We start from the raw sequence: 19,042 nt of genomic DNA, 5'->3' as shown, positions 1-19,042 counted from the left end.
CAGAAATTTCTCAAATTTGACCAAGGTTGATCGGGTTTGACCGTTGTTGACTGAGAAGGGGTCAAATGTTGACTTTTTGCTCCTGATGAAATTTCACATTGACCAAGGTACCGTTAAAAAGTACATATTGTCACGAGTTCATAGACTAGTAGCACGTTAAAAACGGAGCTACGGTTTGAAAGTTATGAGCAAAACAAGTTGAGGTCCAAACTGTCCAAAGGATGCCGGAGTTGACTTTTTGTTCATGCAAAGTTGAGCTTTGCCTCATGCATGATTGTGAAGTACTCGTCGATACGAGTTCATAGATTAGCAGCACGCTTAAATTGGACATCTAGTTAAAAAATTATGGACCTGTAAAAATTTTCAAATATAGTATTATTTTAATATTATTTTTAAATATGTGAACAGTGTGCCACGTGTTACTTAATAAAGGATGCCATGTGTTACAACGGAGATTAAATACCATATTATTTTATTATTATTCTATACAATAATATTATTTTAATATTATTTTATATAATTGTTTATTATTTTCTTTTTCTTTTTTCTTTTTATTTTCTTCTCCCGACGTGGGAAAAAAGGGGATGGGCATGGGATTTCTTTTTTTTTTTCTTCTTCTTCTTCTTCTTCCTCCCGATGGTCCCTCTCTCTCGGTCTGTGTTTTTTTTTTTTCCGACCAACGGACGGCCACACGCACCAGGCAACGGGACGGTCCACGGCCAGGCGAGCTCAACCGTCGATTCTCCGGCTGGTTGGCCATCGAACGCACTGGGATCGGCGCCCAACATCGGCGGCTAGCGTCCTCCCTGTTGACCAGTTTTCCGGCGGCTACCGGCGGCGTGACTAGTCCTTTCCCATGGATTTGGGCCCCCTGAGTCCGTTCCTAAGCTCGGATTGGCTCAAATCTTGCTCATTTGTGAAATATGACAAGAGCCCATTTCGGCAGCAACTTCACGGCAGGATTCCGGCGACCTCCGGCGGTGGTTGGACCAATTGAAGGTATCTTCTTGATGCTCTCATCATAAGCTTCAAATTGGTAGCTAGAATGTGAATTATAATTGAGTAATTAGAAAGTTGCCATTGATGGAGTTAGGTTGTATTTATGTTGAAATTGGATAGAGATTGGACAAGTCCTTAGCCAATTGCCATTACATTTGGGTTCTTAATGATTGTTAGAGGCTAAATGAATGGTTAATTTGAATTAATTGTCAAGATATTGAAAAATTCCAAATTTGCAGTTTAGGCCATACGGGTTCATCCGATATTCTATCAAATTAGAGTGGACAATGTTGATAATATTAAACAGAAGGTGTAAAAAGATTGTTATATTGATTGGAATTATTATACAAAAATTATAGTTAGCATGTGTATAGATTGATATATATATATATATACACACACAGGTATGGTGAACATATGATGCATATATGTATGTATATATATATATTTATATGTATGGTTAATGGGCATATACATATATATATATATATATATATGGAGATGTGTGATGTTATGTGAAAATACATAATTATATATATGTGGATATATATGTGTGTGTGTGTGTGAATATATATATCTATGTACTTGTGTGCATAAAGACATTTATACATATGTATTTTATATCATTCAAAATTTTGAAGTATATCATATATGTTTTAAATTTTAAGAGATATTGTTATTTGATTTAATGTGTTATTTTTTTTTTATGTGATTTAAATATATTCGTTATATAAAATTTATTATATCATATGTGTTTAATATTTAAGAAACTGCTATTTAAATTTATGATGCTAAGTTATGTTGATTTAGTATATATATTGCCTCATATTTATATTTTGGGTTGTTAAATTAAGTATATTTTGTGTTAATTAAATATTTGAAAAATGAATTTTATGTGTTGGATATTTAACTAAGTTATTATTTATATTGAATATGCCAAATTGTGTTGAATTGAATTATTGTGGAAGAGACTAATTTTATGAAATTATGATTTAAATTTTATTATGTTTATTGATGCTAAATGGAAAATTGGTTTATTAAGGAATTCTTGATTTTTATTATTGTGATTTAATTGTATTTATTACGCATGAGCAATGTGTTTTCATTTAATTAATTGTATTTGGATTTTAATATTATTTTTGGGCATGATTTGGTTTTAAATATTTCAAGGAAAATATGGGTTTAAGTTTGGTGGTTTCAAAATTATATAATTATGCCCTTGGAATATTATTTGATTGATTTTATGATTTGGGGAAAAAATTAATTGTATATTATTATCGGTGGATTCATGCTAGTGTTATTAAAGAAAAATGTGGGATAGTGAATTTGAAAAATGGTATAATTTCCATGGTGAATTTTGGGAAAATTGCGTATTTTAATAATAAATATGGTTATTTATTTTAGATGCACCCATACACGTACCGGTGTTTTATACTGTATATGTGATTATGATAAGCGTGCAAGTTGTAATGTCTCCCGTGAGTTGCCATCGGACCGAGGGTAGGTAAGTTTGATATTGGCCATAAGCCCCCCCCCCCCCCCTTCCATGGCCGGGATGACGGTTTAAGCAGCAACGCTGTCGGGACGCCGAAGTGACCGTATGCAAGTTTCTCTCTTTAACCTCCTGTCAGTCGGTACTCGGGACGCTGGGTATCTTCGGGCACCACTGGTATATAGTATGGTGCATCAAGTATTTTTTATATGTTCGTACATATATTTGTATGTTATATTATTGATATTATACTGTATATACCGCACTATAAGGAGGCGGCGAACCAATGTAGTCTATGTAGAGCTAGCCTCATAACCATGTTACCTACGAGTCCAGGGGATCGGACGGCCAATATAGGCAACCACCCTGGTTTGTATTGGTAGCAAAGTGCCCGCGACAGCTAGAATCATGGATCACGTAGCATGTCAGAAGGTATCGTACGCATCTCCATTACGAGCGTGCATATTTCATTTTATGCTATGGATTTTAAGATATAATTTTATGTATTTATGTTATGTTATCTATTTGTGATTTAATTTCTTACTAATATTCTTAATCGATATTATTGTATTCTTATTACTATTAATTGTATTTGACTATTTATTTAATCATTATTGTCACTGTTATCGGGATTGTTATTATTATTTGTAATGATTATTTTTATTGTAATTCCAATTTCTATTATTATCATTATTATAATTATAGTTGATATTATTTTTATTATCAATGGTATTTATTAACAAAACTATTATCAACTATTATCACAGTTGCTATTCTCAGTTATTGACATTTTAGTAAATAATATTGATTATTATTTTTATTTTTATTTTTATTTTTAGTAACATTATTATGAGATCTTTAATTTTAATTTTGTTATTGTTTTTATTATTATTACTACCATATGGTACCTTCGGATAAGTATCACAGCCTACGGGCAAGAAAGATAGCCGTCGAGTAAATATATTAGTCCTCGGACAAGTGGTAGTTTTTGGGTAGGTGAGATAGCCCCCAGGCAAGTTACATTAATATATATATAGGAATATGACAGCCCTCAGGCAAGTTACGTTAATATATGTATGGGAATATAATAGCCCTCAGGCAAGTTACATCAATACCATTATCATTAAAACGTTTGTTATAGTTTTTTTCTTAATTGTTAATGTGATGTTGTTTTACCTTTCTTTCTATGTTACGCATTGGCATATTTGTAAAACGATATTTAAAGTGTATTTGACATGTGTAGCACTAAGTGGGTGGTGTGGGCGGACGAGAATCTATGATGATATATCTTAATTGGTTATTTACTAAATTAATTCCATTATATGCCTTTTATATAATTTGTTATTGAAGTGCTGCCAGTTGTGGAACTTAAATTGTAGTAATGTAGGAGGAATAAGGTGGTGTATATAGAAGTGTATTTTCAGTGCAGGAAAATTGTGGTAAGTCCAATCCTTAGGGGAGGTTTTGCCGGATTTTCCATTAGAGGATCCGATAGGGTTTTTCTAGGATCAGGACTTGTCTAGGATTCCAATGAGGAATTTTGAACGGATCCTGACACATATATATAAATATATATATATATATATATATAATCATTGGGCGTTGCTTTTGGTATGTGCGTCAGCCAAAACTTCAATATCCAATCATTAATTTAATTTCAGATTCATAAAAATTTATATATGGTCAAAACTGACTGTTAGTAGCCGAGGACCGGACCCGCCCTCATTATATGATGAGCCAATAAAGTGAAAAGAATGCCAAATTCTTTTTATAAATGAATTGTAAATAAAAATTAGGCTTAATTTTTTTTCTGTTTTAAATCCGACAGCCGAATCCTTTTGTTTTATTGTTTTTGTTTTTTTGCACTATCTAAAAATCTAAAGCAATATATATAAGATATTGATTAATTAATAGTTCTTCATGTGAGTCATAAGGGTCTCTATATGCGAAATCATATGCAAGGTAGACCTATAAGAAATAAAATGGTATTCTTTTAATAATTTTGTTTATCCATTAATATATATGTAAGTTTAGGTATCACTTCTTTTACAATGAATTTTTTTATTTGATTTTATTAAAAAAGAGGTGAATGATATTAAAGGTATATAAAAAAGGATTTGTTTAGCTCGGCATTTTTCTAATTAATTTTGTTTCCCACTTTCACGTTTCCGAAATTGTTTCTAATTTATAAATTAGGATTTTTAAAATAAAACCATGACTTAATAAAATAATTGAATTGATAAAAAATAATTGAGTCAAGACCATATGTTAATATAATAAAATAATTGGAGGTCTGCTACGTATGTTGTGTTAAGGGCAGGGTGTGGAGCCCCGGTTTGGTCGAAGTCGAATAACCGGTTCCTGAAAAATAGACATTGGGCCCTTCCAAATGTGTGAGCACCTGGAGTTGAGTGGAGTGGAGTGGAGGGTTATTATATTGATTGAAGTTTATTCTCAGTTATATACAATTAATTAATTAAATTTGCATATGAAATTAATTAGTTAAAGAAATCAATAATTTAAGTAGGTACCAGATTATGCAACGAGATCGGAGGTGTTGAGGCCCAGAACTGCGAACTTGCTCTTGAGCAGATCAAGAGGTTCATTTGGACGTGGAAGGAAATCGTTGATTGCAGTTCGGTTTGCTGTTAAGCTATCCCTTCTTCCTAGTAGGACTGTCCAACAGGGTCCTCCTGACTGTGCACATATACATATATATATATGTTACGAAATTGGGAGAAAAACAAATAGCAACGGAAACAAAGAAAGCGAAGAACAAACACACAATTAACGTGGAAACCCTTGACGGGAAAAACCACGGGCAGGGAGAAGCAAATCCAATATCAAAAGATTGGTACAAAAGGTGAGCCGAATTGTGCGATACCTTGAAACCCTAATTACAGTCGAAAACTAAATATATATAGTACAGAAGAAACCCTAAAATTGAACAGAGCCCCAAATTTTTCTCCAAAATTTGTTTCACCAAAATGGGTCGCACCGCGAGCTTTTCGGGTCGGGTCAACAAGAATTCAGGTCACTAACTCTAACAATCTCCACCTTGACACGAATTCCATATAAGGAATGAAAAACATACAAAACTCCAATCTTCGATAAAAGTTGCCATCCTCTTCCACAAAAGCTTCTAAAGGCAAAGCTCAACAACAAACACCAACCAAGTTCAAGCAATGCTCAAACTTGGCTACTGGAAGTGCCTTGGTCATCATGTCAGCAGGATTATCATGAGTACTCACCTTGCTGACAACAATATCTCCACGAGCAATAACATCACGTACAAAATGATACCGAACATCTATATGTTTTGTCCTCTCGTGAAACATCTGATCCTTAGTGAGATAGATAGCACTCTGACTATCACAATTGATGACCGTACTCTCCTGCTCAGAGCTCAACTCACCTATCAAAGCCCTTAACCAAATAGCTTCTTTCACCGCTTCAGCTATAGCCATATATTCAGCTTCTGTAGTTGATAGTGCAACTGTTGCTTGCAAAACAGACTTCCAACTGATAGAAGTATCTCCAAGAGTAAATACATAACCAGTAGTGGACCTCCTTCTATCAAGGTCCCTAGCAAAATCTGCATCAACATATCCACGTACACCCTCCTTACTTCCACCAAACTCTAAACAAGTGTTAGTAGTGCCTCTCAAGTACCTTAGAATCCACTTGACAGCTTGCCAGTGTTGTTTGCCAGGATTAGCCATATACCGGCTCACAACACTAACAGCATGTGCAATGTCAGGACGGGTACACACCATAGCATACATCAAACTACCAACAGCACTAGAATAAGGAACATGTGACATATACTCAATATCTCTATCCGACTGTGGTGACATATCAGCAGACAATCTAAAATGAGTAGCTAATGGAGTACTTACAGGTTTAGCGTTCTTCATTCCAAAACGCTCCAGAACTTTCTCAACAAAAGATCTTTGAGTCAAGAAACGTTTACCTGCAGATCTATCTCTCTCAATCTCCATACCAAGAATCTTCTTTGCTGCTCCCAAATCTTTCATCTCAAATTCACCACTCAATTCTGCTTTCAATCTGTTGATATCAGATTTCTTCTTGGCCACTATCAGCATATCATCAACATAAAGCAACAAATAGATAAATGAGTCATCTTCCAACTTCCTAAAATACACACAGCTATCATATTGGCTTCTAGAATAGCCATGGCTAAACATAAACCCATCAAACCGCTTGTACCACTGGCGAGGGGATTGCTTTAAACCATACAAGGACCTTTTCAACAAACACACATGATCCTCTTTTCCTTCAACCTCGAAACCTTCGGGTTGCTGCATATAAATTGTCTCCTCAAGCTCACTATGCAAGAAAGCGGTCTTCACATCTAGTTGCTCCAACTCTAAATCATGCATAGCAACTAGCGCTAACAAAGCACGAATAGAAGTATGTTTAACGACAGGGGAAAATATATCATTAAAATAAACTCCCTGTACCTGTGAATACCCCTTCGCTACTAAACGTGCTTTGTACCTCGCATCTTCAACACCAGGAATGCCTTCTTTCTTTTTGTAGACCCACTTGCATCCCACAATCTTCTTACCCTCTGGAGGTAATGCCAACTCCCAAGTGTGGTTCTTATGAAGCGACTCCACCTCTTCCTGCATAGCAATTAACCACTTTGCAGAATCCTCACATGAAATGGCTTCATAATAGTTGCAAGGATCACTGGGACTCTCGATCTCCTGTGCTGCAACACAAGCAAAAGTGACATAGTCAGCTAAACTAGAGGGCTTCTTGATCTCCCTGCGAGGTCTAGCCTTGGCAATCGAATGCTCCTGCACCTCCTCACTTCTCTCTTCTTCCACATGAGTGGGTGTCTCAAATGGGCCTGAAACTGAACCATTCTGTGAAGTACTTACTTCCTCCACCCTAAACTCCACCTGCTTTGGCATACTGTCTGAAACAACGAGCTCCTTTTTCGGATGCAGCATTGCCATCTCATCAAACACAACATCCCTGCTAATCACAACCTTAGATGACTTTGGATCAGGAAGCCAAACTCAGTATCCTTTTACACCCTGCGGGTAACCAAGAAATATGCCCTTCTTCGATCTAGGCTCAAGCTTACCATCATTAACATAAACATAGGCAGGGCATCCAAACACCTTCAAATCTAAATAATTAGCAGGTTTTCCAGACCATACCTCTTCAGGAGTCTTGCAATCGATTGCTGCCGATGGAGAACGATTCACCAAGTAGCAAGCTGTAGCAGCTGCTTCTGCCCAAAATTCCTGTGCTAACCCAGAATTCGACAGCATGCATCGGACTTTCTCCATAAGAGTTCTGTTCATCCGCTCAGCCACACCATTTTGCTGCGGAGTTCCTCTAACTGTGAGATGTCTAACAATCCCTTCGTTTCTACAAAACTCATTGAAAACACTATCACAGAACTCCAATCCATTATCTGTTCGAAGGCGCTTCACCCTTCTTTCCGTCTGCTTCTCTACCAAAGCTTTCCATTGCTTGAAGATAGCAAATACGTCATTCTTGTGCTTCAAAAAATATACCTAGACCTTCCTGGAGAAATCATCAATGAAGGTCAACATATATCTGCCACCACCCTTAGAAGCAGTACGTGCGGGTCCCCAAAGATCTGAATGAATGTAGTCTAGAGTACCTTTGGTTTTGTGAATTCCAGTACTGAAGCTAACTCTCTTCTGCTTCCCAAACACACAATGTTCACAAAACTCCAACTTCGAGATACTCCGATCACGAAGCAAACTCCGTTTGCTCAACATCGCCAAACCTTTCTCACTCATATGGCCCAATCTCATATGCCACAAACGAGTAACATCCGAATCTGACATGGACACTGAAACAGCAGCCGACCCCATTACCACAGAACCCTGTAGCCTATATAATGTACCAACCAGGCTAGCTTTCATCACCACCAAAGCACCCTTCAGAACCCTCAAAACTCCACCTCCACCAGAAAAAGAACAACCAGACTTGTCCAAAGCAGATAAAGAAATTAAATTTTTAGACATATCTGGAACGTGACGTACGTCAGATAGTGTTCTGATAATTCCATCATGCATCTTCACCCTTACAGTTCCAATGCCGATGACACAGCAAGGATGATCATCTCCCATCAGCACAACACCTTTATCCACCGGAACATAAGAAGAGAACCAATCCCTATGGAGACAGATGTGAAACGAACAGGCTGAATCCAAAATCCATCCCTGCTTGCCCGAACTATCCTCAGTCACTGAATAAACATCTCCATCTTCAATTTCCTCATGTGCGACACTGGCTTCGGCATGTTCCTTACTCTTTTCATTATTTTTATTCTGAAGCTTACGACATTCAGTTTTGATGTGCCCCTTTTTCTTACAGTAGTGACAAATAAGGTTTCTGAACCTTGACTTCGATCTTGGCCGACTACCACCATTGTTATTTTGATCTCTAGATGATGTTCTACCTCTAACAATCAAACCCTCTCCTCCAGAACTCCCAAAATTATTGTTATCCAAACTGCTGGTCAACTCCTTATCAAACAACTCCTTAGAATATAAAGAAGCTTTCACGTCCTCCAATTTTAGGGTTTTATTACTGTAAATCAAAGTCTCCCTAAAATTTTTATACGATGGAGGTAAGGAACGCAGTAGCATTAGGGCCTGATCTTCATCATCATATTTAATGTCCATGTTCGCCAGATCCAACAAAATAGTAGAAAAATCATCTATGTGAGTTTTAATAGATGTACCTTCAACCATAGAAAGGGTGTATAGACGGTGCTTCGCAATCAGTTTCGTTGTGAGATTCTTTGTGATGTACAAAGATTCCAACTTGTCCCATAAGTCCTTTGTTGTCTTCTGATCAAGGACCTCCCTCAAAACTTCATTGGACAAGCATAGCTGAATGGTGGATAGGGCACGCTCATCAACCTCGGCTTTCTTTTCGGCATCCCACGAAGACGGCATCTGCTCCTTGCCAACCAACGCCTTGTGTAAACCGTTCTGTGTCAAAATCGCCTTCATCTTGACTTGCCACATGGAGAAACTCATGTTGCGCTCAAATTTCTCAATGTCGAACTTTGTTGCCATGATCGAAAGAAAAAGAAAAGAAAAAATTCCCAAATAGATCGACGCGGCTCTGATACCACTTGTTACGAAATTGGGAGAAAAACAAATAGCAACGGAAACAAAGAAAGCGAAGAACAAACACACAATTAACGTGGAAACCCTTGACGGGAAAAACCACGGGCAGGGAGAAGCAAATCCAATATCGAAAGATTGGTACAAAAGGTGAGCCGAATTGTGCGATACCTTGAAACCCTAATTACAGCCGAAAACTAAATATATATAGTACAGAAGAAACCCTAAAATTGAACAGAGCCCCAAATTTTTCTCCAAAATTTGTTTCACCAAAATGGGTCGCACCGCGAGCTTTTCGGGTCGGGTCAACAAGAATTCAGGTCACTAACTCTAACAATATGTATTTTATATATATATATATATATATACACGAGAGATGCAGATGATTAATGTGTTGTAATTGTTTTAAAATTATTATTAGAATTTATTTTACAAAATATATATATTGTTTATGTGTTTTTTATATGTTAGATGTTTTGACTAAGAGTTATAATTGTAGACAAAACTATTTTCCTATTGAATAGTAGGTGTGGTTAGAGTTTTAGTCAACTTTTAGCGCCTATCTATCTTTAACGTATAAATCCTATTTTATAGCATCTATCTGTTATATAACATTAACTTTGTTGCAAATATTGTGTAACTTATTATCTAAAATTTTGTTAAATAGGTTAATGGCTTATTATCTAAAATTTTGCTAAGTAGTTTAACGGCTATTTTTTACAACTTTATAAATAGAATCCTTCTTTCCCATTTAGAAAGACACAACAATAGAAAGTCAATAATTCTCTCTTTTTCTCTCTAAATACTCTTCTCAAGTCCTCTATATTTTTTTATTATTGTTATAAAAAATTATTTTACTACTACAATATATATATATATATATGCTTTGAGCATTACAGGAATACTACAATATATATATATATACTTTGAGCATTACAAGAATACTAAAATGGATCATGGGAAATTCTATTGCTGCACCTTAGAATTCCTAAAAGATCATTGTATCTCTAAAGAGGAACGTATTAATATTATCATGTGCAGAAAGGGACGTATCTTCCTAAAGACAGCACATTATGCGTGCCTCAATCCATCATTTACAAACTATGTTTTATTTAATTATGTTTATTTATTTGTTATTCATTTATTAATAAAATTTATATTAGCAGATATTTCTTTCCCCCGTGTTATTAATTTTTCCAACATAATGAATAGTCAATAAATACCAATATATATAGTGTGTATAATGTATTTGTGTTTTTCTATGCATACAGTATTATTATAGTAATAATATATGAACCATTCATTCCACTTTAAAATTTAAAAATCAAAATCACAAAGAAATTACCATATAAAATGTGTTATGCACGGTCTATATTTTTGTCCTTTTAGTTTCAATTAATTACCCACATGCATATGTATTATGTAATTTATAACCAGTGTGTGTATATATATATATATATATATATCATGATGAATTTAGTTTCATGTGTGTGTGCTTTGTTAATTTGTTATATATATATAAGGCAAGTAATTAATTAATGCCAAATAAACAGATTTGGTGGCAGCAATGGTGAGTATATCAGCGCAAGAGACAACGCCAGGGCAAGCATCTTCCACAGCCGTCTTGATGTCGTGATGACATCGAAACCCCTGACCGAGTTGTTATTTGCCGGAACTCCCTTTTCAAAGTCTATACCGGCGCTGGTGCTGTTGTCCAACAATAACGATGCATCGCAACCCTGCAAAGCATAAGTGCCAAACTTCTTCATTAAATTGTTATATTATTAATCAATCAATCTTTTTCGTTCCTTTTTTTTTTTCCCCCCCTCAAAATAATAAATTCATCAGTTCAATTAAGGCCCATTATCAGCCCACCTCTTAAAATTCGAATTAATATTGGCAAAACATTTTTTTTTTTTTTTTTTAAAAAAAAAGGAAGAAGAAGATGAAAATGATTGGAAATCAATCATCCTTACATTAACAAAACAGTCATGGAAATGAAGGCGAATTAGGCTGGCAGCGATCCTGGGATCGGTGTTGAAGAGAACTTGGGCGATAATTCCTCGTACAATGCTTCTTCGAGGTTGGCATGTTTCATCGTAAAATGTTGGACTCAGCTGTCCGTACGACACTGCTATTCCTACCACCAAAAAAGCACACGGCAATACAGCACCACCACCCTTTATCCTTAGACAACCCATCTATCTATCTTCAATCAATTCCAACTAATTATCTGATCAATGATGTGGTTAATTAATGTGTAATAGAAGCTAATTATCAGCTTTAATTTATAGACCGACAAACTCTTTAATTAATAAATTGCGTACCATAAGGGGTTAAACTTTCCCCGGGGCCAAAGTCTTCTTGTTGTTGGCAAGCGATTAATTTCATTCATGATCAAAGAAGCTCTCAGTTCCTATGATCCTGACAAGTGGACGGTGGATATATACGGTAGACTATTTTATAAATAAATGTTAAATGTCCTTTGATAATTTATTTAATTAAGATGATTCTTTTGCTTGGAAATTAAGCATAAATTATAGACTTTGCCCCGCTTTCGATTACACACCACAACAAGTCTGTAGAATTTTTATTTTGTTTGTCATTAATGTAATGTATGTATATAATTAATGTAATTTACTAAACTTAATTATTGAAACACATATCATAAAAATAAGCACTTCAAAGTTCCACCTATGCATCAATCATCAATCTTATACTGTCAGTGATCACATACAAACTAAGCAATTAATTCTGCAGGTTTACTGGTCAGCCAAGTCTTCGGATCTCTCTAATTGGCCGTAGATCATTGTTAATTAGGGTTATTTAGACTTCAATAAAATTTATTATGATTGTATAAAATTCATTATAGTTGTTTGTAAGAGTGGTGAGACTATATATATATATATATATATACATCTGAATTTGGATCAACGTTCAAGAAAACTTTAGCTTTTATGTTGGCGTAGAATAGTGAAAAGTGTATATGGATTCTCAGAGACTCTTTCAATGCAGTTCCATATTAACAAATATATATAGTCAGGTTTATATATGATCATTTCATAGTTTTAACATTAGATTTTGCTTTATTAATTTTTGAATCATATCATTTTTAAATATAGATTTAATAATATTTTAAGACCTATTTAGTGAAAATGAACTATATTGAGGCCTAACAAATAATAAATACAATTATAAATTTTAGCCATTAATACGACTCAAATGTTTAAAAAAATTTCTAATGGTAATAAAATTATAATTATTCTTTTTCTACAAAGTAATTTTTTGAATCTTCGTCATACTTAATAAAATTTTAATGAGTTATTATTAGTGCTTGAATTACATCCTCTCTTTTTTTTGTGTGAATTGAATAATTGCACTTTGGTCTTGATTATTTTTTTTTAATTGAACTTTGATCTTTAAACTTCAATTTTTAGTATATTTTGGTTCTTGAAATTCTTTTATATACTTTTTAGCAGTTTTAAAACATGCAATGTACTTGTTGTAATATAAAGGAGTCTCATGAAATTGTATACTTGTGATATGTAATGTTGTTGTTTTGTTCTTATAGTAAATGTATTGCATGATTTACCCAAAATAAAAAAATGAAAATAAAAATTGTCCCAAATAACTTTAAACTGCTAAAAATTGGATAAATAATAATTTAAAGATCAAATGCTCCAAAAAATAAAGTTTAGGAAAAAAAAAAGTTCAAAACTAACATAGAACTATGAAAATAGTTTACATGTTGACTTGGAACCATAATTTAAAATATCAAAACCTTTCGTGAAATTCTTCCAAAATTTTTATTTTTTAAACACATCGAAATTAAATTTACCTTCCACGTAAAAATGGATATAATTTTCATAATATTTATTAAAATTTTTTATATTTCTCCATAATTTTCATGAAAATTTTCATCATAATATCCACATTAAATTCTTCACAATATGGTTAAAATTTCTATAATTCCCATGGATTTTTTATATATATTTATTTATAAAAAAATTTATAAAATAATTTCACCAAAAAATCATAAATATTTTCAAAATTTCATTTCCATGAATTTTTCATAAATTTTCATAGGAATTTTAGAAATATCTCTGATTTCTTTATTAATTTTTTTTTATCAAAAGATTTTTTATGAATATTATTGATGTTTAGTAAAACATTTACCAAATTAATATTATTGATAATTTTTTTTACCTTTTAATTGTCTTCTAATAATTAGGTAAATAAAAATAAAACATTCATATTTGATAAATAATGTCTAAAATTACGTTAGATTAGTCTACCTATCATATTTTTAAAGAATTAATATCATTAGTTACATGTTTACCTGCATATTATTATTATCTTTACAATAATAAATCTAATATTTGTATAAATATTATAAAGTAAATAAAAATTAGAATGTAGACAAAAAATAAAAGATATACAAAAAATATATTTTCTATAAGCCAAGGTTCAAAATTTCATTATTGGGATTTGATCTATGCAAATTTAACTTCAAATATTTATATCGACAGTATATTGACAATTATATGCAGAATTATTAAAGAGATACATATTTTAGTAATTACTTCTTATATTTCATATTTTAAAATAAGAATGAGAAAAATAGAAACAATTCTTAAGTATCTAAAATTCTTTATAGTATTAAAATGACATTTATAAAATATAATGTAGTTGTAATAATCGTTCTATATATTTTAATTAATAAATAATTTTATTAAATATGTATTTTTTTATTTTTATTAATAATAGTATATTTTTAACTATTAACGCTTATATAAATTAATTAATTAAGAGAAATATAATATATTTTTAATATTTTTACAATTTTAATAGTTAATTTGATAATTAATTAATTAATTAATTAAACTAATCTTAATATTTTAATTAAATTGCTTTTAAAAAATAAACTTTCATCAACTTTTATTATTTTTCATAAATTTTTATAAATATTCAATATTTCTATAAATATTTTTATATTTTATAATTTAAAATTCCTATTAATATTGAAATTTTAAATTAGTAAGAACACAATTAGTAGAGGTTTTATATTACCAAAAGTGGGCTTGATATGGAGCACTTCATTTACAAAAGGGGAATTTAGTCCGATACCCTAGTTTGAAAGCCTTTAATGAAATATACTTACCTCCTTTTGAGGTTTTTTGTTTTACCCTCTGTTTTTTTAATATTCCCAAACCACCCTTTTCAAATATCAAAAATGAAAAATATACATGAAAAGCACGAAGAAAAGAGGAAGAGAAAGTGAGAGAGAATGGCGAAGCAGCTACTGGAGAGTTCTTTGGGAGGAGAGATGAGTGGAGGAAGCATCCTAGGCTTAGCAATCAACTTCGCCATGCTCTTCCCGATTTTGGCCTCGAAGTCCTTGCCTTCGACGTCTACCTGGTTGGCTAGCAGATCTACAACCTTCCTCATCCTTTTCTTCTGGGTTTGCTTTTAATGGTGTGCTTTTTGTTGGGTTTTTCAAGAGATCTTCAAAATAGAAAAATACAATTAGAATCCTATCGTCGGAACCCTAGCTTGGCTTTTGTCAGTGGGACTTGGCAGGTGGAAGTTTATTTTGGAAGTCACAGCAGAAGGAATCAGCCATGGTTAGATTTAATTCTGCTATATTTTTCATCTTTTTCTCTTAATTTTATTACTTTTCTTGCTTTGGGTAGGAAACAAAAAAGTGAAAATTTGTTTTAAAAATTCAAAACTTTAGCATTTCAGTTTTGTCAAGTTTTATGAATTCTTGATTGTGTATGTTTTTATGATAAATTTTTAGGTGAAGTATTCGAGAGAGTCTAATCCTACCAAGTGTGAGTAATTTTTCCATCTTTTTTGTTTTGTTTTAAGTGTTGTTGTTGATTCATAGAATTTTGTTGGCCACTGAGAAAATCTTGGAAAAGGGAGGAGCAAAGTTAATTTTCTGAAATATTAAAGTTGCATTTTTGAGTGAAAGATATTGATTTTTCTTAGTTAATTATATTGAATTTGGTCTAAAACAAGGCTTTTTACTAGGGATTTTCTTCAGTGTCTAAACAAAAGTTAGATTGGTTAAGCATGGTTTTAGTTTTGGAAAATTTATTGTTAATGTTGTTTTTTATGATCTTAATCAGCCTGCGAAGCCAGGGGATCAGACCTATGAGTTTGTTTTAAAGTATGCTTGTTCAACTTGATTGCCTTATTAATTGCTTGAGGCCGATGTTTTTAATTTATGTCCAATATCTCTTATGCTGGTATTTTAGTGTTTTATTGGAAGTCTGAGATGGTTAATGATGGTGAATACCTTTAATAATGTTAAAGTTCAATGAAAAAGTAATTATTAATATAATAAATCAGTGATAGTATGTCAAGGGTTAGGTTAGATCATCAATATAGGAAATTTAACTTAAAAAATAATCAGTAAATAGAGCTTAATCTTAGGAAAAAACTGGTTTGATATCTAGTATGCTAATGATTTTGAAATGTGACTTAATCAAGTTAATGCTTTGTTTTTGTTATATTCTCTCTTTAGAATACTAGGGAAATAGCCCATGCTGTCATGCAGGCCCTTCAGAACACTGTAAGCAACATGTCACTTACACAGGTCCTTCTAGAACATAAGGAGAGAAGAAAAAGGGATAGTAATGCAGTAATGACAATGGTGATTAAACGGTAAAGCCTTCTCAGATTGCGCTTCAGTCTTTACTTGGCACCAACGAACTGTTTATGGCAATAGATCCAAATACGAAGCAGCTATTATATTATAAGGACAAGGCAGACCATTCAAAAGGATCTATATATCTAGATAAGTTGTTGCTCGTTGAAAATACTTTGATATCTCTGCACAACGACAAACAGGTTAATTCCTTAAATCTCTCCATCAAAAGTAATTTAGTTGTTTTTGGGTTGCTTATTACTATGGTATGGAAATGTGGTAGTTTTTAGTCTTCAGTTCTTTTTTCTACCATTATTATTATTATTTTTTTTTTCACCTTATATTTTTTATAAGTACATATGAGTGGAATGAAAAAGGTACTGGTACATGATGTACATTGTTCAGTTTAGCTGCTTATGTTATATTTATAAGTTGTGGTTGAAATTCTAAGCAGATAAACACAATATTTCTTTATACTTCTAGTATGATGCAAATAGTGGGGAATTTTTCTTTTTCACCAATTTGGATTGTATATTAAGTTAATTGTTTATTCAGTTTCCTTTTCACTACTTTCTTTCTTGTAGTCATGACTCATGACCAAGCTGTTTATTTTTTGGCACCTCTGTCTTATACTGGTTCCTATTTTGTCATATCCGCTGTTTTACTTTTAATTTTCTGTACCTTGTGATAAACAATAGTTCTATAAATTACCATCTGTTCTTTAAAGCCATTTGATTGGTGGACCTATAAGGTATATTATTAGGTTCATTGGAATACAATAATAGAAGCTGTATTGAGTTGGGACAGATGAGGGTCCTATGCTATTACTGGAAGATAGGAATTTCTTTTTTGTTCACTTCCTTCCTTTTACTATGGTTTTATGTACCAAAGTGTCTTTTAGAGTTAAGGACTTTGTATGCATGATAGACATGGATATATTTTCCATGGGCATGTCATTTCTTATTTTGATTGAATCTTGAATCTATGCTCACAAAGTTTCTCATTTTTAGGATTGCTACATGGACATATGCTCCCAAGAGGTTCTCAGCCTTTTTACTGACAATTTTGATCACCAACATCTACGACGCCATTTTGTCAAGGGATTGCTTGTTGATGATGTATGTATTTCAAATTAACTATCTATTATGTTAAAACAAATTTAAACTGTCAGCTAGATTTACATTTCCATCTCATACTTATATATTATATTACATAAATGGAGGCACAGATACACATACATGATGCTTGTGGCTCTACCAACATGAATTGTGCATATATTATTGAAACTTTATGTTTTAAAATGTAACGGAACTCTCTTTGATTAGAATGTAGTAGAATTATTTCATGACTATGCTTAGCTGGCCATAAACTTGTCTAGTTATGTTGGATAAGAATGCGGATGGATAAAGATTTATTCATGGTAGAAATTTCTTATATTTTTTGTTGATATGTAGCCAATTTGGATTGTCATTTCACGGTTTACTACCTTTTGTCAAGTGAATATGCATTTTGTCCTCTTGGACATGTCAACCTTTATATTCATTTTAGTTTTGGAATTCTTCTAAGGTAACCGTGTATCCATTCAGATTATGGGTTACCAAATATTCACACATGAAATTCATTCAAGCTATGCGGCTAGACTTGACAATTTCCGCAGTTATGTCACTATCAGTAAGGACATAATTCAGCAATGGACATATCCATTGGTGGCAGATGTTAAGTTTTTTGGGAACCCTTCGGTTAAATTGGAAAGATAGGGGATGTATCAAGCATCAGGTAATTATCACAAAGTTGTTATGGGATATCCTTTTTATAATTGTTTGAATAGTTGAGAATTTTCTCATGTACTCATGGCTTTATGAATGGTATCATTTATGTTAAATATTCACATAAAAGAGACTACCAAGTAGGGGTGGGCAAAATCCAATCCAACCCGTTCAATCCGTCCAATCCAATCCATTTTTAACTGTTTGGATTGAATTTTTACATCAATTGGATTGGATTGGGTTCAAAATATTATAAATTGTATGGATTGGATTGGTTATGGATTAGAAATGTAAATCAAATCCAATCCAAATAATATATTATATAACTAAAAAATTATATATTTTTTATTTTTTTCATTTTTATATTTTAATTTTAGTATTTTTTTTTTTCATTTTTATATATTAATTTTTAAATTTTTTTCATTTTTATATATTGATTTTTAATATATATATATATATATATATATATATTTCTTTAACATCCCCATATCCCAAATCCCAAATCAAATTGTAAGTTGTAACTCTAAACTAAACAGTTACCTTTATTGCCGCCCACCACCAATCCATCACCATCACCATAATATATATATATATATATATATATTTTTACATCCCCATCATATATATATATATATATCTACATATATTGTATCCAATTGTTACTTATATATATATATATATAAATGTTTAAATATAATTTATTGCTAATTTTATTGCTTTGATCTTTTAGAGCTTACAAAATCAACTAAAATTAGTGAACCTGTCAACGTTAATTGGCTTATGATTTAACAAAGTTTTAAGGTTAAAAAAAAAGAAGAAATTATGCATTGATTCTTGAGTGAATGAATTTTGACGAATGTATTATTTTACATTATTTGTTCTAACAATTTTAATTTGATTTTATAGGAGTGAAATGATGATATTAATGTTTGCTATTTAATAAGTGCATAATGTGTATCATTTGCTACATTTTCTTCTT

General features: G+C 32.4%; 1 pseudogene; it reads right to left on the bottom strand.

The window, feature by feature from the left end:
* Nucleotides 1–4,746: 4,746 nt before the first annotated feature.
* On the bottom strand, nucleotides 4,747–11,843 carry LOC107415157 (peroxidase 54-like; annotated as a pseudogene).
* Nucleotides 11,844–19,042: the final 7,199 nt, after the last annotated feature.

This window comes from Ziziphus jujuba, chromosome 4 (genome assembly GCF_031755915.1).
Source record: "Ziziphus jujuba cultivar Dongzao chromosome 4, ASM3175591v1".
NCBI lineage: Eukaryota > Viridiplantae > Streptophyta > Magnoliopsida > Rosales > Rhamnaceae > Ziziphus > Ziziphus jujuba.
This window is presented reverse-complemented; position numbering and strand designations above follow the sequence as displayed.